Here is a 23,248-nt window from a genome sequence, read left to right as displayed (position 1 = left end):
TCATTGTCTCACTCTTTAGAGGTAATGACGTGAATTATTTTAGTGCCAGTGTGAGTTAATTTACCCAAATGCTTTCAGCATTAAGGCGTGAACTGAATTTCAGGAAAATACTTGTGATTAGTATCGTTTATTGCTATTTTACTTGAAGCTAAAAGATAAAATCAGAGAAACAATATCCCAGTAAGGGCCCCCAGCAGGCGGTCCATCCCGACGATGACAGAGGGAGAGGAGGAACAATGGCTACACTTTACTCTAAAGTGGCTACATCACCTTTTTCTGGGCCAAGAAGCCCAGGTGCAGATGTTTTCCCTGCAGGGAGTGTGCCGAGCTGGGTTTTATGGGCTGCAAACTCCTATCAGAAGTTGATAAAGTTCTGGGCCATTGGTTTCTAGCTGATTGGAGAAGTATTTCATAAGCTTAGAGTGTGAAACACCTAGAGATGAATCATCCATATGGGCCAGTTCCCCTAAAAAAAAAAAAAAAAAAAAAAAAATCTCTACTGTTGTAAACAGACACACACACCCCTTAAACTTTATCAGGGTCTCAAGTAACTGATGGAATCGGACGTGAGCGGTGGCTCACACCTGTAATCTCAGCACTTTGGGAGGCCGAGGTGGGTGGATTCCCTCAGGTCAGGTGTTCGAGACCAGCCTGGCCAACACGGTGAAACCCCTTCTCTACTAAAAACACAAAAATTAGCTGGGCGTGGTGGCACACACCTGTAGTCCCAGATAGTCAGGAGGCTCAGGCGGGAGAATCGCTTGAACCCGAGAGGTGGAGGCTGCAGTGAGCCCCGATGGTGCGACTGCACTCCAGCCTGGGTGACACAGTGAGACTCTTGTCTAAAAAAAAAAAAAAAGAGAGACGGAATCAGACGATGTGTGGACAACCCCTTCACAGGAGGGAAGAACACAGCAGCCCTGGAGGCTTCCGGTCATTGGTAGAGACCGGGGCTGCATGCACATGGGGTCACTGCTGACAGCAGCCCCTGCCTGCCATGCTGAGTCCCTGTGTGTGAGCATTGTGAGCATCCCCAGCTTGGTGACTGAGCCATCTCCTTGTACCCCAACCACAACCTCCTCTGTGACTCCAGTCACCTCCTGTCCCTTCAGAAGGCCACTCACAGGACACACACCCTTCCTGTGGTGACCAGTCACCTCATTCATGAAGGAATGACTGAGGCCATGACTGAGGTGTAGCAGAGTTAAGCTACACCGCGAGTGTCTGTGGGCACTGCAATACTTTGCAGTTGCTGGACTCATGAACGTTTTCTAAATCATCTTTCACAGCCGTCCATCTTCTGCCACGTGGAATCCAGGTTTCCTGGTGAGAGAGAGGGGTTCAATGAGCCACTGGCATTTTCCACCAGAGCGTCAGCATCTGGGTCTGTTACATTTCCTTTTGAGGCCTAGTTTTCATGAAAACGAATAAAACTTACAGCTTTAAAAATATCTAGGATGGGCTGGGCACGGTGGCTCACACCTGTAATCCCAGCACTTTGGGAGGCCGAGGTGGGCAGATCACAAGGTCAGGAGTTCAAGACCAGGCAGACCAAAATGGAGAAACCCCGTTTCTACTAAAAATACAAAAATTCGTGGGAGAACAGTGGCTCACACCTGTAATCCCAGCACTTTGGGATGCCAACGTGGGCGGATCAAGAGGTCAGGAGTTTGAGACCAGCCTGACCAACACGGTCAAACCCAATCTCTACTAAAAACACAATAATTAGCTGGGTATGGTGGCGCACGCCTGTAATCCCAGCTATTCAGGAGGCTGAAGCAGGAGAATCACTTCAATCAAGGAGGTGGAGGTTGCAGTGAGCTGAGATCATCCCACTACGCTCCACCCTGGGTGACAGTGCAAGACTCCATCTCAAAAAACAAAACAAAAATTAGCCGCCTGTGGTAGCACATGCCTGTAATTCCAGCTACTTGTGAGGCTGTGAGGGGAGAATCACTTGAACCCACGAGAAAGAGATTGTGGTGAGCCAAGATCACACCACTGCACTCCAGTCCGTGCAGTAAGAGTGAAACTCCTGTGTTCAAAACTGGTTCCTTTCGGTGGGTTCTTGGTCTCACTGACTTCAAGAATAAAGCCGCGGACCGTCATGGTTAGTGTTGAGTTCTTAAACATGGTGTGTCCGGAGTTTGTTCCTTCAGATGTTCAGAAGCGTCTGGAGTTTCTTCTTTCTGGTGGGTTCGTGGTCTCATGGACTTCAGGAGTGAAGCGACAGACCTTCACACTGAGTGTTACATCTCTTAAAGGTGGCGTGTCTGGAGTTGTTTGTTCCTCCCAGTGGGTTCATGCTCTGGCTGACTTCAGGAATGAGGCTGTCCCTCGCAACCTTACAGCTCATAAAGGTACTGCAGACCCAAAGAGTGAGCACCAGCAAGTTTTACTGTGAAAAACAAAAGAACCACCACTCCCCAGCACAACAGGCACTCCAGCGGGTTGCTGCTGCCTCCTGGGTGGTCAGCTTTTATTCCCTTATTTGGCCCCGCCCACGTCCTGCTGATTGGTCCACTTTACAGAGTGCTGATTGGTCCATTTTACAGAGTGCTGATTGGTCCGTTTTACAGAGTGCTGATTGGTGCATTTACAAACCTTTAGCTAGACACAGAGCACTGATTGGTGTGTTTACAATCCTCTAGCTAGACAGAAAAGTCCAAGTCCCCACCTGAATCAAAAGCCTAGCCAGCTTCACCTCTCACTCCATTTCAAAAAAATGAAAATCGAGAAAAACCTAGGATGGGCCAGGGGTGGTGGCTCATGCCTGTAATCCCAGCACTTTGGGAGGCCAAGGCAGGGGATCACTTGAGGTCAAGAGTTTGACACCAGGCTGACCAACATGGTAAAACCCCACTTCTACTAAAAATACAAACATTAGCAGGACATGGTAGCAGGTGTCTGTAATCCTAGCTACTCAGGAGGCTGGGGCAGGAGAATCACTCGAACCTGGGAGGTGAAGGTTGCAGGGAGGTGAAGGATGCAGCGAACTGAGATCGTGCCACTGCATTCCAGCCTGGACCACAACAGCAACAGCAAAATAGCTAGGATGCAGCACTTGTCATGGACTTAATCTAATTATCGTGTGAGATGAGTCAATGATCATGAATTGTAGGGGTAAAGAAAATGAGTCACAACGAGACCATTGGTGATGGGTCAGAAGGGGCTCCCTGGTTTCACCCTCTGCTGCCCTGGGGGGTCCGCGATTCCCCGGGAGCTGTGGCTGGGCGGTGCTGCCCTCAAAGGCCAGCTGTCATGGGCTTTCCCCACCCCAACCCTGAAATTTCCCCCATTTGTCAGAGCTATGGCCACCTTACTGGCTCAGAAGTCAAGCTACAATACTGCAATGGAAGCGGGTGACGAAGTGTCATAAATAATTAATACAAATTCTGCCAACAAGTTTGGAGTTAACAGCCAATCTTAAAATGGGTAAGAGAAAGAAAGGGGGAGGGAGGGAGAAAGGAGAGGAGAGGAGAGAGAGAGAGAGAGACAAAGAAAAAGAGAGAGATTTTCTGGCATTCATCCTAAGCATTTCAGCCGCAAACTGGTTTAGGCCAGTGAGACAGGATGTTCTGCAGAGCAAAGATCATGTGACTACACAGTGCGAACAAACAGATGGTGTATCATTAACAAACTGCAACGCTGCATTTCCTAGTCTCTCCAGGGTGTCAGTGACCCAGGCAATTTAATTAAAAACATTAAAAAAAAAAAGTGACAAGGGCCAAAGTTTCATCCTGTTTAAATTCAACCTCATCAAAAAAGTAGAGGGGCCGTCCCTTCCATGAAACGTCCACATATGAGCCCCTCAGGGAAGTGGCACCAACGTGTAGGTCAGTGACACAGTCAGGCCTCTGGTCAGTGGGCATTGATCCAGAAATGCAGCCAGGGCATGGCCAGGGCAGGGGCAGCTCCAGGACAGAGAGCAGCTCTCCTCCAATCGGCCTCCTGGGGAGACGGGACAGGCAAGCTGCAGGGAGCTCAGGGGGGTTTATGGAACAGGCTGTGTACACAGTTTGTCCTGGGTACAAACAAGCAGGTGGCCAGTCTCACCTTTGCTCTAAGAAGCGGGATCCAGGCAGGCCAGGAGGCCCAGAGAGTAGCTGTCAGGAGACGCTGGGGCCCAGCCAGAGCTTCTCCCACTGCAGGAGTGGAGCAGGAGCTCAGACACTCAGCACTGTCTTCGCTTGAACCTCCCTAGAAATGGCAGCATAAAGTGATGGCCAAGGGACGTTGGGTTGGGATTCAAGAAGCTTATTTCCAAATCCCTGCCCCACAGTCCACCAGTGACAGACACTGTGCTGAAGTTAGCCTCCGCACGCTCACCTGCAGAATTGTGACAACATGGCAAGGGCAGATGAAGGCCCCAGGACAGTGCCTGGCATTGAGAGTGCCCTGTCGTGCAGGTGGGCATGGGGCTGTCTAGAATTGAGCTCTTTTTATTTTTATTTTTTGAGTTGGAGTCTTGCTCTGTAGCCCAGGCTGGAGTGCAGCGGCGCGATCTTGGTTCACTGCAACCTCTGCCTCCCAGGTTCATGCGATTCTCCTGCCTCAGCCTCCCGAGTAGCTGGGATTACAGGTGCCCAACACCACACTTAGCTAATTTTTAGATTTTTAGTAGAGACGGGGTTTCATCGTGTTGGCCAGGCTGGTCTCAAACTCTTGACCTCAGGTGATCCACCCGCCTCGGCTTCCGAAAGCGCTGGGATTACGGGTGTGAGTCACTGTGCCCGGCCAATATCTATGTTTTTAAAGATTCCCAAAACGGTGGCAAACTTGAGGCTCCTGGACATGGAATGTGAAGAGGCCAAGAAAGCTGCAGGAGAAACCCTAGAGCGGTGGGACAGCTGGGGATCAATAGCTTAGGAATCTGTAAAGAAGGATATTTAGGTTTTTAGAATTTACAAAAGGCCAGGCATGGTGGCACACACCTGTAATCCCAGCTCTTTGGGAGGCTGAGGCAGGGGGATCCCTTGAGCCAGGAGTTTCAGACCAGCCTGGGCAACATAGGGAGACCCAGTCTCTGTAAAAAATAATTTTTAAAATTTAAAAGAAATTCATATAATCTTGGGCTTCCCAGCAGGTAAACAAAAGAATCCTAATTAATCTCAAATGCAGATCATAAGAATTTGGAGAAACTGTTTGCACTCCATCTATGGAGATCAGTAGCTTTCTAGATTACAAAAATTCTAAATAAAATGTAACTTGGATAAAACTTGATTTTTGCACAGTGATACACCTAAAAGAAGCATAACTCTGACCTCAAAGGCTTTGAAGACAAATACAGGCAGATCACACAGCGGATCATATGCGATGAACCGTTCTCAAACATCTTTATCCCTCTCTCCTCTCAACATTTGTTCATCACTTGCTGATATTTGTTGAGCACGCAATACATGCTCTGCTCTGGATGCCGGACCAGCAGACAAGACCCTTTCAGTTCCTGCTCCACTACATTCTAGAGAGGAAAGGCAGACCGGCAAATAGCTAGATCTTGTCGTGTACAGTTACTTTAGATGAAAGGCAGAGGTATCTCTCCATTGCTCAAAGTATGATCTGAATGACAAAATAATCCAGCCACACAAAGATGTAAGATAGAGCCTTCTAGGCAGAGGCAACAGCTTGTGCAAAGGGCCTGAGGCGGAAATGAAATGAGCCTGGCATGTTTCCAGAAGGAAAGTCAATGTTGCTGGAGTAGGGGTAGCAAGAGGCAGGTGTTGGGAGGTCTGCAGGAGCCAGAAAACAAGAAAAGGCCTGTCGAAGATCTAGTGTAGAATCATTGTGGACCGCACAGACGATGCAGCATTAGGGATCTATGCAGAAAGCACTCACCTCCGGGTAAGCAGACCCAGGTGCGAAGAGAAAGCTTTGCTTGGCTGTGTATCCAGGCAAATGCTGGATGAATACATTCATACACTTGAAGTTACGATCAAATGTCCAGGGCTGTATCTTTCACTTTTTATTTTAAAAATTTTATTATTTATTTACTTACTTGTTTTGAGACAGGGTCCAGCTCTATTGCTCAGGCTGGAGTACAATGACACAATCACAGCTCACCGAAGCCTTGAACTCCTGGGCTCAAGCGATCCTCCCACCTCAGCCTTCCTAAATGCTGGGATTATGGGCGAGTGCCACCACTCCTGGTCTTTTACTTTTTTTTTTTTTTTTTTTTTTGAGACAGATCTCACTTTGTCACTCAGGCAGTAGTGCAGTGGCACAATCTCAGATCAGTGCAACGGCCACCTCATGGGCTCAAGAGATTCTCCTGAATCAGCCCCCGAAAGTAGCTGGGACTACAGGCATGCATCACCATGCCCAGCAAATTTTGTATTTTTTTCTGTAGAAATGGGGTTTTCCCATATTGCCCAGGCTGGTTTCAAACTCCTGAGCTTAGGCAATCCGCTCACCTTGGCCTCCCATAGTGCTAGGATTACAGGCATGAGCCACTGTGCCCGACCAGCCTTTTAGTTTTTATGACTGCTTACTTTAACCAAAATTTTTAATTAACCAACCGACTGCAAATCCTAATTGTATTGAATCTTTCTTTTTTTTTTTTTTTTTTTTTTTGAGACGGATTCTGGGTCTGTTGCCTAGGCTGGAGTACAATGGCATGATCTTGGCTCACTGCAACCTCCACCTCCCAGGTTCAGGCGATTTTCCTGCCTTAGCCTCCTGAGCAGCTTGGATTACAGGCACATGACACCACGCCTGGCTAATTTTTTTTTTTTTTTTTTGAGACAGAGCCTCGCTGTGTTGCCCAGGCTGGAGTGCAGTGGCATGATCTCGGTTCACTGCAAGCTCCGCCTCCCGAGTTCACGCCATTCTCCTGCCTCAGCCTCCCAAGTAGCTGGGACTACAGGTGCCCACCACCATGCCTGGCTAATTTTTTGTGTTTTTAGTGGAGACGGGGTTTCACCGTGTTAGCCAGGATGGTCTTGATCTCCTGACCTCGTGATCCGCCCACCTCCGCCTCCCAAAGTGCTGGGATTACAGGCACGAGCCACCGTGCCCAACCTGTATTGGATTGTAGGACTCTACTGTTCTTAAATATTTTGGTGCAAATCACAGCATTCACTAATTCCACACGCTTCTCAAAACTGGTAGTAGTTTTTGAGCCAGTTCCATGCAAACGTCCTCATCCTGCGCACATACATGCACATCCTCATACACACAAACATAACTGAAAATTCAGCCCCATAAACTTGGCATATAAATTTAGTTCAAGTACAACCAGAGGAAAAAAAAAACAGGTCTGATTTTTAGATATTCTGCTTAACCAATCACAGAATTCAGTCAGAGTGGCCTGGCTTGGTGGCTTATGCCTGTAATCCCAGCACTTTGGGAGGCCGAGGCAAGCAGATCATTTGAGCCCAGGAGTTTGAGACCAGCCTGGCCAATATGGTGAAACCCTGTCTCTACTAAAAATATAAAAATTAGCCAGCCATGGTGGTGCATGCCTGTAATTCCAGCTACTCGGGAGGGTGAGACAGGAAAATCGCTTGAACCTGGGAGGCAGGGTTGCCGTGAGCCGAGATCGTGCCACTACACTCCAGCCTGGGTGACAGAGCGACACTCCATCTCAAAAAAAAAAAAAAAGAAAAAAAAAGAATTCAGCCAGAGTAGCATACAGGTATCAACCAACTACTATACAAACTATACAAATACCTGGCTATCTGAGAGATGCCAAAAAATAGTATTTTGCTTGATCCATGTGCTCAACAAAGTTAATCTTGTTGGCGACATGAGGCCTCAATACCAGAAACAAGGATGATGCCAGGGAGGCTGGTAGCAAGTGCTTCCCAAGGGCCTGGCCCTGCCGAGCCTCTGTGTGCTTGCCAACGCCAGGACTGCTGTTCTATCCGGGATGTCTGCTGCCAGTTTGTCTGTAAAAATCTTCTCTCTCTTTCAAGTACCACTTCTTGCATGAATCTAAATTTTGCTTGTCCTTAGGTGACCACTTGCTTTCCAAATTTTTAAAAATATATTTTCTGATATTTACAAAATATTGAATATAACATATACGTTAATAATTAACTAACATATGTTAATAAAAGTGTAATAATAATAAATCCTTAAATCCAGCAGTCAAACCAATAGCTAGAACATCACTAATAACTTTATCTACCTATGGTACCCTCCTTCTCCCTAGCTACTTGTCCTCTAAGGGCAAGATGGCAACACCTGTTCCTATGCCTGTAGTCCCAGATACTCAGGATGCTGAGGTGGGAGGATCATTTGAGCGCAGGAGAGCGAGGCTGCAGTGAGCCGAGATCACACCATTGCATTCCAGTTTGGGTGATGAGGACTCTGGTTCAAAGAAAAAAAAATGGGACTGGGTGCAGTGGCTCATGCCTGTAGCCCCAGCAGTTTGGGAGGCTGAGGCAGGCAGATCACCTTCTCTGCAAAAAATACAAAAATTAGCCAGGTGTGGTTGTGTGCACCTGTAATCCCAGCTACTTGGGAGGTTGAGGCAGGATAATTGCTTGAAACCAGGAGGTGGAGGTTGCAGTGAGCCAAGATCGTGCCACCACACTCCAGCCTGGGTGACAGAGCAAGACTCTGTCTCAAAAAAAAAAAAAAAAGAAAAGTTAAAGCCTGGGTGTTGTGGCTCCTGCCTATAATCCCAGGACTTTGGGAGGCTGAGACAGGTGGATTTCTTGAGTCCAGGAGTTTGAGACCAGCCTGGGTAACATACGGTGACTTTGTCTCTAGAAAAAAATTCAAAAAACTTGTCTGAGTTTGGTGGCACGTGCCTGTAGTCCCAGCTAACTCAGGAGGCTGAGGTAGGAGGATCACCTGAGCCCAGGAAGTCGAGGCATGATGGGGCCACTGCACTTCAGCCTGGACAATAGAGCAACACCTTACCTCAAAAAAACCCGAACAAACGAACAAAAAACCTTTGTGTTATCATGTTATTGCTTTTATCATGCTACATAATTTCTTTCCAAATGCTTTTTTATTAAGCATCATTTAAATACAAAAAAATGCACAGATTTTAAGCATATAGTTTGATGAGTTTGGAAAAATGTTTACACCTATGGAACCACTGCTCCATCAAAAATATATATTAGCGGGGTGCGGTGGCTCACGCCTGTAATCCCAGCACTTTTCCCAGGCAGGCAGACCACGAGGTCAGGAGTTCAAGACCAGCCTGGCCAACATAGTAAAGCCCTGTCTCTCCTAAAAATACAAACATTAGCGGGATGTGGTGGCACGCACCTGTAGTCCCAACTACTGGGGAGGCTGAGGCAGGAGAATTGCTTGAACCCAGGAGGCAGAGGTTGCAGTGAGCCAAGATGGTACCATTGCACTGCAGCCTGGGCGACAGAGCGAGACTCTGTCTCAAAAATATATATATACATATATATGTGTGTGTATGTATATATATATATATATATATAAAATTTCTGGCTGGGTACAGTGACTCACACCTGTAATCCCAGCACTTTGGGGAGCCAAGGTGGGAGGATCACTTGAACCCAGGAGTTCAAGACCAGGCTGGGCAACGTAGTGAAACTTCATCTCTACTAAAAATTTTAAAAAAAATTAGCCAGGCCAGGTGGCGTACACCTGTGGCCCCAGCTACCAGGAAGGCTAAAGTAGAAGGAGCACTTGAGCCTGGGAGGTGGAGACTGCAGTGAGCCATGACCATGCCTCTGCACTCCAGTCTAGGTGGCAAAGCAAACCCCGTCTCAAAAATAATAATAAAATAAAATTTCCATCATCCCAGGAAGTCCTCCATATCCCTGTCAATCAACACCCTCTCCTCTGCCAGAGGCAACCACCATTCTGTTTTCTGTCTCCATGAATTCGTTTTGCCTGTTTTAGAATTTCATATAAATGGAATCACACAATATTTACTGTTTTGTGTCTAGTTTTTGTTGTTTTTCACCATAATGTTTTTGAGATTCATCCATGTTATTGGGAATACCAACAGTTATTTCTTTCTATTGTGGAGTAGTATTTTATTGTACAATTTATTTACTTATTTGCTGATGAGTATGTAGGTTGTTTTCAGTTTGAGGCCTTTTTTTTTTTTTTTTTTGAGACAAGGTCTTACTCTGTTGGCTGGAGTGCAGTGGTGTGATCATGGTTCACTGCATACTACAGCCCTGACCTCTCTGGCTCAAGCAATCCTCCCACCTTAGCCTCCCAAAGTGCTAGGATTACAGGTGTGCACCACCACGCCTGGCCACAGGCTTTTAAGAACCGTATTACGGTGAATATCCTTTTTGTGAAGATCATTTTAAAAATAAATGTAGGCCAGGTTTGGTGGCTCACGCCTGTAATCCCAGCACTTTTGGGAGGCTGAGGCGGGCAGATCATAAGGTCAGGAGTTCAACACATAGTGAAACCCCATCTCTACTAAAAATACAAAAAATTAGCCAGGCGAGGTGGCAGGTGCTTGTAATCCCAGCTACTTGGGAGGCTGAGGCAGGAGAATCGCTTGAACCTGGGAAGTGGAGGTTGCGGTGAGCCAAGATGGAGCCATTGTGCTCCAGCCCAGGCAACAGTGTTTGAGACAGAGACTCTGTCTCCAAAAAAAAAAAAAAAAAAAAAAAAAAAGGGGCCGCCCGGTGGCTCACGCCTGTAATCCTAGCACTTCAGGAGGCCGAGGCGGGTGGATCATGAGGTCAGGAGTTCGAGACCAGTCTGGCCAAGATGGTGAAATCCTGTCTCTACCAAAAATAATGAAAATTAGCCGGGCATGGTGGTGGGCGCCTGAAATTCCAGCTACTCGGGAGGTTGACGCAGGAGAATTGCTTGAACCTGGTAGGTGGAGGTTGCAGTGAGCCCAGATCGCACCACTGCACTCCAGCCTGGGGGACAGAGTGAGACTCGGTCTCAAAAAAAAGAAAAAAAAAGTATATATAGAGAGTGTTATCTCAAATGCCTGCTTATTTATTACTTAGTTTTGCTTGGTTTCGGGCCCTGCGGAAATGGCATCATGTTGGCCTATTCTTCTAGGACTCTCCCCCCTACTTTGCATTTTGTTTCCAGGTCTAATCTACGTTATTACATGGCAGCTGGTGTTCTAATGTGGCCCTTATAGGCAGCATCTTTCTAAACTGTCTTTACATTTTAAGTAATATATCTACATATTCTTTTTATCATCTACAAATAGCAACTGTCTTGTTTCTTCCTTTCTAATCTTTTTATGTTTTGAATGTATTTTTCTTGTCATCATCTTGAATGCCAGTACATTTTGGGGACAGCAGCTATATAGTAGTATTCTTGTCTTGCGTCCTAATCTTAAAGGGAAACTTCTGATGTTTTAAAATTTATATTGTTGGCCAGGCACAGTGGCTTACACCTATAATCTCAGCACTTTGGGAGGCTGAGGCAAGCAGATCACCTGAGGGTCAGGAGTTCGAGACCAGCCTGGCCAACATGGTGAAACCCTGTCTCTACTAAAAATACAAAATTGGCTGGATGTGGTGGCTCACACCCGAATCCCAGCTACTGGGGAGGCTGAGACAGGAGAATCTCTTGAATCTGGTAGGCGGAGGTTGCAGGGAGCCAAGATCACGCTGCTGCACTTCAGCCTGGGCAAAAAGAGTGAAACTCTGTCTCAAAAAATAATTAATTAATTAATTAATTAATATTTATGTTGTTTGTGTATATTCTCTTTATCAGGTTGAAGTTTTCTTTTAGTCTACTAAACTTTTTTGTGGGTTTTTTAATTAAAATGAGTAGGAAATTTTATCAACACTTTTTCTGCATCCATTGAGATTATTAAATCTGTTGATTCATTGAATTTATTGACTTCTCAATCTATTGCTCCCATGAATGACTGCCCGGAGTTACTTAAATTCGAGATTAAGGGCAGCACAGTCCTCCAGACTACCATGTCAGCCCAAGACTTCTGACATCATCAGTTCAGGGGTCCCAGAGCCATTCTCAGACCAACCAGCTGCAAATTCTGGGGTCTGAACTCCCTCAGGTTCACTAGAACGATGCATAGAACTCAGGAAAGTGTTGTACTTACTATTACAATTTTATTATAGCTAAAGGATAGAAACAGAACCAGCCCACAGAAGAGATGCAAAGGGAAGAATCTGGAATTGGGAGGTTTTCAAACAGAAAGCTTCTGTGTCCTCAGAAATGCAATCCCCTTTTTGTATCAATGTGGGACAACATGCAGGGCATTGCCAGTGCAGGACACCCATCTAAACTTCGGTGTCCAGCATTTTGATTGAGGTTTCATTATATAGGCATGAGTGATTGAGTTACTGCTCACGTGGTTGATCTCAGTCTTCAACAATGTACACACCCCCTGTCCCTCTCCCTGCCAAGATCTGGCTGATTTCAGTGGCCCAAAGCCCTAGCGCTCTAATCACATGATTGGCCTTTCTGGCATGGTCAACCTCCATCCTGAATCATTTCATTAGCATAAACTATATGGTGCCGTCCAAAGAGTCCACTATGAGTCACCTCATTAGCATAAACTAGCAGGTGTGGCCCAAGAAGCCCACCATGAGTAACAAAGACACTCCTACTACTCAGGAAATTTCAAGGGTTTAGAGGTTAACTCCCAGGTGGTGAGATAAAGACCAGACCTAACTTTGAGTATAGTTAATTCTTCATGACATATACAGATTTTAAGATATCGATCCATACTTGCATTCCAGGAATCATATGACATTATCTTTTTAAAACATGGCTAGATCTATTTTGTTAATAGTTAAAAGGACTTTGCACCTATGTTTGTGAATGAGCTTGGCTTATGATCTTTCTCTTATTGAACTTGCCTGGTTTTTAAATTAAAATTATACTGAGCTGGTAGAATGAGTTGGAGGGTGTTCTCTTTCTTTCTGTGTGCTGGAAGAATTTTTGTTAGATTGGAATATTTGTCTCATGGAAGTTTTGAGGAATTCACCTGTAAAACCCGCAGAGCCTGCGGGTTTTGTTGTGGCAAGATTTTTAATATTATTTCAATTTCTTTAATAATTGTAGGACTATTCAAGCTTTCTATTTCTTCTCAAGTCAGCATGATTATATTTTTCTAGAAATTTGTTTATTTCATTTAATTTTCAAATATATCAGCATAAAACTGCTTATTCCTTTATTTGTAAAATCTCTGCTATATTTGTAGTTAAAAACCTTCTGCTGAGTTTGTAGTTAAATATTTGTGCCTTTTTTTTATTGATCAATATAGCACCAGAGATAGGTCTATCTTATTAGTATTTTCAAAGGGCCAGCATATGGCTTTGTTGATTCTATCTACTGTATGGTATTATTCTCCCTATTAATTACCTGCTCTTTTTTTTTTTTTTTTATTACCTTCTCCCTTTTCTTTCTTTGGATTTATGTTTTTCCCCCATAACTGTGTTAGTTGAAGTTAACTTATTACTTTTCAGACTGTATTCTTTGCAAATATATGTATCTAAAACTATGCATTTCCCTCTGAGTGCAGCTTTCACTATAATATGCTAGTTCTAAATAATATTTTTTAAATTATTGTTCTGAGTATTTTCAAATTTGTATTATTTGAGCCATGATTTAGAATTCTGTTTTTAAATTTCAATACATAAGAACTTCATAATTTATCTTTTTGCTATTGACTTCTACTTAATCACATTTTGTTTAAAGAATGTGATGGATGTGATACTAATTTTTTGAAATTTGTTGAGATGTGCTTTATGACCTCAGATCTGATTAATTTTTGTAACCATTCCATGTGTCCTTAAGAAGAATAGCCCAGGCGCAGTGGCTCATGACTATAATCCCAGGACTTTGGGAGGCTGAAACAGATAGATCACAAGGCCAGGAGATTGATACCATCCTGGCTAACATGACAAAACGCCATCTCTACTAAAACTACAAAAATTAGCCGGGCATGGTGGCGGGCGCCTGTAATCCTAGCTACTTGGAAGGCTGAGGCAAGAGAATCACTGGAACCTGGGAGGCAGAGGTTGCAGTGAGCCGAGATTGTGCCACGGCATTCCAGCCTGGGTGACAGAGCAAGACTCCATCTCAAAAAAAAAAAAAGAAGAATGAATATTCTCTAATGATTGCTTTTAGGGTTTTACGTATGTTCATTACATCAAAGTTGTTAATCAAATTGTTTAAATATATTTATTTATTTATTATTTTCTTTTCTTTTCTTTTTTCTTTTTTTTTTTTTTTTTGAGATGGAGTCTTGCTCTTGTCGTCCAGGCTGGAGTGCAATGGCACGATCTAAGCTCACTGCAACCTCTGCCTCTTGGGTTCAAGTGATTCTCCTGCTTCAGCCTCCTGAGTAGCCAGGATTACAGGTACCTGCCACCACACTTGGGCTAAATTTTTTGTATGTTTAGTAGAGATGGAGTTTTACTATATTGGCCAGGCTGGTCTTGAACTCCTGACCTCTGGTGATCTGCCCATGTCAGCCTCCCAAAGTGCTGGGATTACAGGCGTGAGCCACTGTGCCCAGCCTATTTATTGATTCTTTCTTGCTACTTGACCTACCAATTATTGAAAAAAAAGCATTGGTGGATTTGTCAATTTCTGTTACTTTTTTTTTTTTAAAGACAGAGTCTCACTCTGGCGCCCAGGCTGGAGTGCAGTGGCATGATCTCGGCTCACTGCAGCCTCCACCTCCCAGTTAGGTGGAAGGTTCCCGGCTGGAACCTTGCAGCAATTCTCCTGCCTCAGCCTCCCAGGTAGCTGGGATTACAGGCATGCACCACTGCGCCTGGCTAATTTTTGTATTTTTAGTAGAGACAGGGTTTCACCATATTGGCCAGGCTGGTCTCAAACTCCTGACCTCAGGTGATTCACCCGCCTCGGTCTCCTAAAGTGCTAGTATTACAGGTGTGAGCCACCGTGCCCAGCCTCTATTACTTTTTTATGTATATGGTGTGAGACAATTTTATTAGGTGCACATACATTTAGAATTATTGTCTTCTAGGTGACATGAAAATTTCATTTTTATATAGAAACCTTTTCTGTCTTAGAGTCCTAGTGTGTGTGTCATACTGATGTAGTTATGCCAGTTCTCTTTTAATTTTTTTTGGTGTCTTTTCCCCACCTTTTGCTTTCAGCTTTTCCATGTCCTTTTGCTTTAGACGTCTCCCTAACAGGGTTTATCCAAGGATGATAATGTCTGCTTTTTAACTCAATGAGTTTGACCCACTTATATTTTGGGGGACGGTGAATATTGTGATATGTAAGTTTCCAACATCTCACTGTGGGGGAGACTGGAAAGTTTGAGTATCAAGATCATGTATCTTTTCCAGTAATCAAAGCACGTGATGTAACAATTCAGATATTTTGGTTGTCTTGACTCTTCTTCAATAGAATTAACAGTTTTGGATCTTGAGAAAATGTTATTTTCTGGTTAAGTACAGGGGTAAAATGAAATCTTTGGTAAATTAGTGAATTCTCATGAAAGTTTTTCTTGGGTAACTCCAAGAGGCAGCATGGTGGAGAGAAAGCATGGGCTCCAGTGCCCCATTCTCTCGCTGCATAATTTGGAGTAAATTCCTTATCTCAGTGACTCTGTATCTTCATCTGGAAATTGAGAATAATCACGCCGGCCTGAGATTTTTTACCATGTGAATGGAAGCACGTGGTACATAGCAAGGACTCAATGAATGCGCCCATGTCCGCTCTCCCTCCTCTTTCTAGGGCTGTGGCCTTGGTGATGTCAAGAACATTTTGCAAATATTACAAGTAAGATAAGACATTGTGATTATTAGTCGTTAAAATCACTTTGTTTCCTGACTTAGGTGATTCATTGCAACCCAAAGAAAGTTTTGTGTTGTGTTCTGGCTGGCAAAAACTTTGCAAAACAACAAATACTTCTTTTCATCAGCCTGTTCTGTGTTGGTGGGATGTCAGTCTATAACCACATCAATTTCAGGTAACAAGAAGCGTGTGAGCTTTCTGAAGCTTTTTGTTTACTTATATGTTTCAGGGTCGTTCAAGTGTGACTTTCCTTATTTGTTTTAGGGTCATTCAAGTGTGACTCGCGTAGTAGCATTGCGTTCTTGAGAATTCGCAGAGATCGAAACACAGATATGAAATAGGGCCACAAAGAATAAGGCGTTCCCAATGTGTGAGAGTTAAAAAAGCACAAGAAAGCAAAAACATTCAATGTCTGCATCCTATATAGATGAGAAACTTAGCAGTATCCTCTTTTCTGGACTCTTCGGACCAATCATACGCTGATAAAACAGGGTCTTGCTACTTTCCCCTCATTTTTATCATCTTCAAACATTCTGAGAGCCTACAGGAATAGAAGCAAACAGGTTTGATGTGACTGGTCATTTGGCCAAAGGTATTTTACTCTGTGCTCAGCATTTTGTTTTGTTCATGCTCTCTAGCCGTTTAGAATCTAAAAAGGAAAGATTAGATAGAGGAAGTGTGAAAATGCATACACAATGTGGGAAACCAGGCCACGAACTTGAGTTTTTAAATGCATAGTACGAGGCTGGGCTCAGTGGCTCACGCCTGTAATCCCAACACTTTGGGAGGCCAACGTGGGCGGATCACCTGAGGTCAGGAGTTTGAGACCAGCCTGTCCAAAATGGTGAAACTCCGTCTCTACTAAAAATACAAAAAATTAGCCAGGTGTGGTACTGGGCGCCTGTAATCCCAGCTACTCATGAGGCTGAGGCAGGAGAATCGCTTGAACCTGGGAGGCAGAGGTTGCAGTGAGCTGAGATTGCACCATTGCACTCCAGCTTGGGGGACAAGAGCGAGACTTCATCTCAAAAATAAATAAATAAATAAATAAATAAATAAATAAATAAATAAATGCATGGTATGGTTTGGCTGAGTTGGAAACCATGGGATAATCTGGAATGGTTTATTAGAAAGGCTAATGGTGGGGAGGTAGGTACCCAGAACCTTGGGCTAGTGATGACTGACCCTTTCTGGCTATGTGATCTTGGGCAAACTGCTTCACTTCTCTGTGCCTCAATGTCCTCCATCATGAAGAGAGAATATAGGGTGCTTTCTTGGCAGGGTAGTTGTAAGGATGAAAGGAGTTGGTATATATTAAGTACCTGCTTCAGTCTAGGACTTCTCAGCCAGCACGCAGGGCATATGGGCTTCAAATGGATGAAAAAGGTGCTGATCCCAGGGACCTGGCTGTGAGGAGTGTCTCCCCCAAAACATTGCATTTTCTTTCTTTTATTTTTTGAGACAGAGTTTCGCTCTTGTCACCCAGGCTGGAGTGCAGTGGTGCAATCTTGGCTCACTACAACCTCTGTCTCCCAGGTTCAAGCGATTCTCTGCCTCAGCCTCCCAAGTAGCAGGGATTACAGGCGTTTGTATTTTTAGTAGAGACAGGGTTTCGCCATGTTGTCCAGGCTGGTCTCAAACTCCTGACCTCAGGTGATCCACCTGCCTCAGCCTCCCAAAGTGCTGAGATTACAGGCGTGAGCCATCGCGCCCAGCCAAACACTGCATTTTCTATGAAGGCCATGATATGACAGAGCTTGGAGGGCACTGCCAGGCCTGATTCTCTGGGCCTGAGGGTGCGGCTGTCTCGGTAGTTGAATGTATTGATGTGGCTCAAGACAAAGTCCTTGTTAAGAGTTTGAATTTGGGCTTTTGACTTCAGAGGTTTTTGAGCTTTTACTGGATCTGCTGGCAGCACAAGTATTCAACACTGTGAACATAGCTAAGACCAAAAGCAACCGAAGTGATTTCTGCCTCTCCTAATATCAACGGTTAAAATACAATTTGAATTAAACATGTGAAAAATTATTCTGTGTCAACATTTGTACTAGGGGCTAAATTCCTACACACTTTGTCTGTCTCTCAGATAGAGTAAAAAGCTGCCACACCTTGAAACGTGCGATTTTGTGGAGTGGCTGACTTTGTGCTGCTCTGCCTGTCATATGACCAGTGGCTGTAGGGGTTTGGACTGAATGTGCTTGGTGGAATGTGTAAGCAGAATATTGGTCAGCACGGAAGGTGAGGTGGGCACACCAGGGCTCCTGACACTGATCTTTGTACTTTTGTGTATGTTTGACAATTTCCATAATTAAAAGTTTTTTTAAATGTGCTTGGATAATTAAAAGACTCATATATAAAATAAAGTATGATATCCAATTATGATTAACTCTGTTATTTATATTCTTATGAAAATTTCTGACCAGACACAGTGGCTCACAAATGAAATCCCAGCACTGTAGGAGGCCAAGACGGGAGGACCACTTGAGGCCAAGAGTTCGAGACCAGCCTGGGCAATATAGTGAGACCCTGCCTTGGTCCATTCTCACGCTGCTAATAAAGAGATACCTGAGACTGGGTAATTTATAAAGGAAAGGGGTTTTATTGACTCACAGTTCAGCATGGCTGGGAAGTCCTCAGGAAACTTACAATCATGGTGGAAGGGGAAGTAAACATGTCCTTCTTCACATGGCGGCAGCAAGGAGAAGTGCGAGCAAAAAGGGAAAAGCCCCTTATAAAACCATCAGCTCTCATGAGAACTCACTCGCTATCATGAGAACAGCAGCGTCGGGGTAACCACCCCCATGGTTACATTACCTCCAACTGGTCCCTCCCACAACACTGGGGGATTATGGGAACTAGAATTCAAGATGAGATTTGGGTGGGGACACAGCCAAACCATATCAGACCTCATTTCTATAGAACAAAAATAGGAAATTCGCCAGGCGTGGTAGTCCATGCCTATAGTCCCAGTTGCTCCAGAGGCTGAGGCAGGAGGATTGCTTGAGCACAGGAGGTCAAGGCTGCAGTGAGCTATGATCACTCACTGCATGTTAGCCTGAGCAACAGAGCGAGACCCTGTCTCAAAAAAAAAAAAAAAGCAGTAAGTCATCAGTTAAGTTTCATGGGTAACTAATTAATAATTAAAAATAGCAGCACTGGACATTTACACACTTGTACTTACATAAGATAGGTACATGGCAAATATTATCTCATGGAATTCTCACCACAACCCAATGATATAGGTGCTTTATCACCCCTACTTTATGGACGAGGAGACTGAGGAACAAAGAGTAACCCATCCAAGGCCACAGAGCCAATAAGTGGCAGACCCAGGATTCAAACCCAGGCCAACCTGCCCCCATAGTCGATGCTCTTAGACTAGATAGGGTTGTACCACAGTTTAGCTTTGCCCCTAGTATTTGGCCAAAATTTGCTCTATGGCTTTGGCGCTGGGGAGGGAGCCAGGTGCCGGCCTCAGCACTGTTTCTGGCTTCTTTGAACTTGTGTGTGCGATTTGCAGAAGCCACCGTCATAGTCAGCTTAATGTCAGGATCATAAATCAGAATAGAATTAGGATATTGTGTTAATATAGGTGTATTCTCTTTCAAAATATAGGTAAGTATTTTAAACACTCCTTGGAGAAAATATCTTCTGTGTGCTCTTATCTTAAAATTCTGCCAGTCAGAGCTAGGCACGGTGGCTGATGCCAGCCTGGGCAACATTGTGAGACCCCATCTCTACTAAAACAATTTTTTATAGCCAGACATGGTGGTGTGTGCCCATAGTCCCAGCCACTTGAGAGACTGAGCTGGGAGGATTGCCTGGGCCCAGGAGGTTCAGGCTAAGGTGAGCCATGATCGTGCCACTGCACTCCAACCTGGGTGACAAAGTGAGACCTTGTCTCTGAAAAAATAAAACATAAAACATACAAATTCTGTCAGTCAGCTGAAGAATAAATAGGTAATTATAATTGTGAGAAAAAAACACTGCTGTAACTGGTGATGGTGAGATATGTTAATTTTACGTGCAAAAACAATTATTAAAACATTTAAAAGATAAATAAATAGAGAATATAAATAGCAAGAATGTATTAGCTAAATAACTTTAAGGACACTGTGCCAACAAATGTTCATAAAAATGTAAATAATTGATAAGGCAGGATAAGAGAAATTAGATTATATCATAATTCCAATTGTGGAATCGTTTAAGTGATTTATATTTATAACATTAAACGAAACCTTTAAGAACTATATTGAATTGATAGTTAAATCCATTTAGGTTATCCGTCTTTCAAGTAAATGCCCTGTTTGAGAAGTCTTCATGTCTTGTAGGATGAATTAAAAGCAGAACATCAACATTTCACAAACAGGACCAGCCTCAATGGCTCACACCTATAATCGCAGCACTTAGGGAGGCTGAGGCGGGGAGATCACTTGAGCTCAGGAATTCGAGACAAGCCTGGGTGACATGGCAAAACTCCATGTCTACAAAAAATAAAAAAAAATTAGCCCGGAGTAGTGGCGTGCACCTCTAGGTGGTCCCAGCTATTCAGGAGGTTTGAAGGGAGAAGATCACCTGAGCCAGGGGAGGTCAAGGCTGCAGTGAGCTGTGATCATACCACTTGCACTCCAGCCTGGCCAATAGATCAAGATCCTGTTTCAAAACAAATTTTGTTCAAAAAGAGAAAAAAATCCCCAAATTCATGTACAAAACATCAATGGCAAATTATCTTCTATCTAGACATAGTAAAGAATAAAAAAGTGTGAAGAAATGAAGGCTATGTTACAGAAAAGTGAAAAATACTAAAACCATTTTGCTCTTTTGTCATCAATTAAAAGTTAACATTCTTTTTTTTTTCTTTCTTTTTGAGACGGATCTCGCTCTGTCACCCAGGCTGGAGTGTAGCGGCACCATCTCAGCTCACTGCAACCTCCGCCTGCTGGGTTCAAGTGATTCTCCTGCCTCAGTCTCCTGAGTAGCTGGGATTATAGGCGTGTGCCACCACACCTGGCTAATTTTTGTATTATTTGTATTTTATTTATTTATTTATTTATTTAATTTTTTATTTTTATTTTTATTTTTTTTGAGACAGAGTCTTGCTCTGTCGCCCAGGCTGGAGTGCAGTGGCGAGATCTCAGCTCACTGCAACCTCCGCCTCCCGGGTTCAAGTGATTCTCCTGCCTTAACCTTCCAAGTAACTGGGATTACAGGTGCCCGGTACCACGCCTGGTTAATTTTTTGTATTTTTAGTAGAGATGGGGTTTCACTATGTTGGCCAGGCTGGTCCTGCATGGTTGATCTCATGATCCACCCACCTCGGCCTTCCAAAGTGCTGGAATTACAGGCGTGAATTATGTGTTGGAATTACAGGTCATTACTCCTGACCTCAAGTGATCCGCTCACCTTGGCCTCCCAAAGTGCTGGGATTATAGGAAGGAGCCACTGAGCCCAACCCGTAAACATTCATTTAATGTGTAACTGTGCCTATAAGATTGATATGGACTGGTGTGATGGTTCACGCCAGTAATCCCAGCATTTTGGGATGCTGAGGCGGGTGGATCACCTGAGGTCAGGAATTCAAGACCAGCCTGGCCAACATGGTGAAACCCCCTCTCTACTAAAAATACAAAAATTAGCTGGGTGTGGTGGCTCATGCCTGCAATCCCAGCTAATCAGGAGGCTGAGGCAGAAGAATTGCTTGAACCCGGGAGGCGGAGGTTGCAGTGAGCTGAGATGGCACCACCACACTCCAGCCTCGGTGACAGAGTAAGACTCTACCTCAAAAAAAAAAAAAAAAAAAAAAAAAAAAAAAACTTATCTTAAAAATTATAAAATTTGACTGGGCGCGGTGGCTCATGCCTGTAATTCCAGCACTTTGGGAGGCTGAGGCAGGCAGACCACAAGGTCAGGAGTTCGAGACCAGCCTGGCCAACATGGTGAAACCTCTTCTTTACTAAAAAATACAAAAATTAGCTGGGCGTGGTGGTGCGCACCTACAATCCCAGTTACTAGGGAGGCTGAGGCGGGAGGATCACTTGAATCCAGGAGGCAGAGGCTGCAGTGGGCCAAGATCGCACAACTGAACTCCAGCCTGGGCAACAGAGTGAGAGCCTATCTCAAAATAATCATAATAATAATAAATCAATAAAAATAAAAATAAAAAAGTAATCAATATGAGATAGATCTAAGGTCAGAAGGTAAAGAGCATGGGATGAGGATGACCACAAGCCAAGTGACAGTTGGCATAAAAAACAAAAAATCCAAAAATCCAATACTTCGAACTACCTTGGGAAGGTAAATCTTCCTCTGTGTTTTGTATCAATCAAACATTCATGAAATGTTATAACAGTAGCGGCTGCCAATGACATGTAGATACTGCACACAGTGGAGAACTAATTGTAAAAATGAAGGATTTTTCTAGTGAATAGTTAAATGAACCAGAATAGTTTCATCAATAAAAGAGTTGACTAAAAGATGTCATGATTACTTTTTCAGGAATGTGAAGGGTTTTTAATAGAAGGGTTTTTATAAGCAAAACATATATTCTACATGTCTATGGAGGTCTGAAAAAGATTTTTATTTATTTATTTAGAGAAAGGGTCTGGACGGGGCATGGTAGCTCACCCCTATAATCCTAGTACTTTGGGAGACCGAGACAGGAGGATCAACTGAGCCCAGGAGCTCAAGACCAGCCTGGGAAATGTGGCAAGACCCTGTCTCTAAAAAAGAAAAAATAAGATAATAAAATTAAGAGACAGGGTCTCACTCTGTCACCCAGGCTGGAGTGCAGTACTGTGATCATGGCTTGCTGAATCTTAACCTCTGGGCTCAAGTGATCCTCCTTTCTCAGCCCCACTGAGTAGTTGGGGCTACAGGTATGCGCCACCACCCTTGACTAATTTTTAAAATTTTTGTAGAGGTTGTTGGGGGCTCTCCCTATGTTGCCCAGGCTGGTCTTGAACTCCTGGCCTCAAGTGATTCTCCTGCCTCGGCCTCCCAAAGTGCTGCACTTACAGGCATGAGCCATAGCACCCACCCTAAAAAAAAAGCTTTTAAATGAAATCACACTTCTGGCTGGGCACGGTGGCTCACACCTGTAATCCCAGCATTTTGAGAGGCCCAGGCGGGCAGATCATCTGAAGTCAGGAGTTCGAGACCAACCGGGACAATGTGGTGAAACCCCATCTCTATTAAAACTACAAAAGTTAGTCAGTCATGGTGGCGTGTGCCTGTAATCCCAGCTACTAGGGAGGCTGAGGCAGGAGAATTGCTTGAATCCGGGAGGCAGAGGTTGCAGTGAAAGAAAAGAAAGAAAGAAAAAGAAATCACACTGCATAGGGAAGATTTGGGGCCCACATGCATTGATCAATCTAAAGACACGCAGTGAGCTTAGGTTATTTTCCAGGCACTGTGTTAGGCAATAGGAACCAATGAGCAAGTAGGAGCTACCCCTTGTCAGAGCCCCTGTGCCAGCCATGGGCACCCCACAGGCCTTGGGCACAGCCATAACAAAATATCAGAGACCTGAAAAATTGTATTGACTACTTAATAGAAAAACAACAACAACAACAAC

This window comes from Macaca mulatta, chromosome 1 (genome assembly GCF_049350105.2).
Source record: "Macaca mulatta isolate MMU2019108-1 chromosome 1, T2T-MMU8v2.0, whole genome shotgun sequence".
Classification (NCBI taxonomy): domain Eukaryota; kingdom Metazoa; phylum Chordata; class Mammalia; order Primates; family Cercopithecidae; genus Macaca; species Macaca mulatta.
This window is presented reverse-complemented; position numbering follows the sequence as displayed.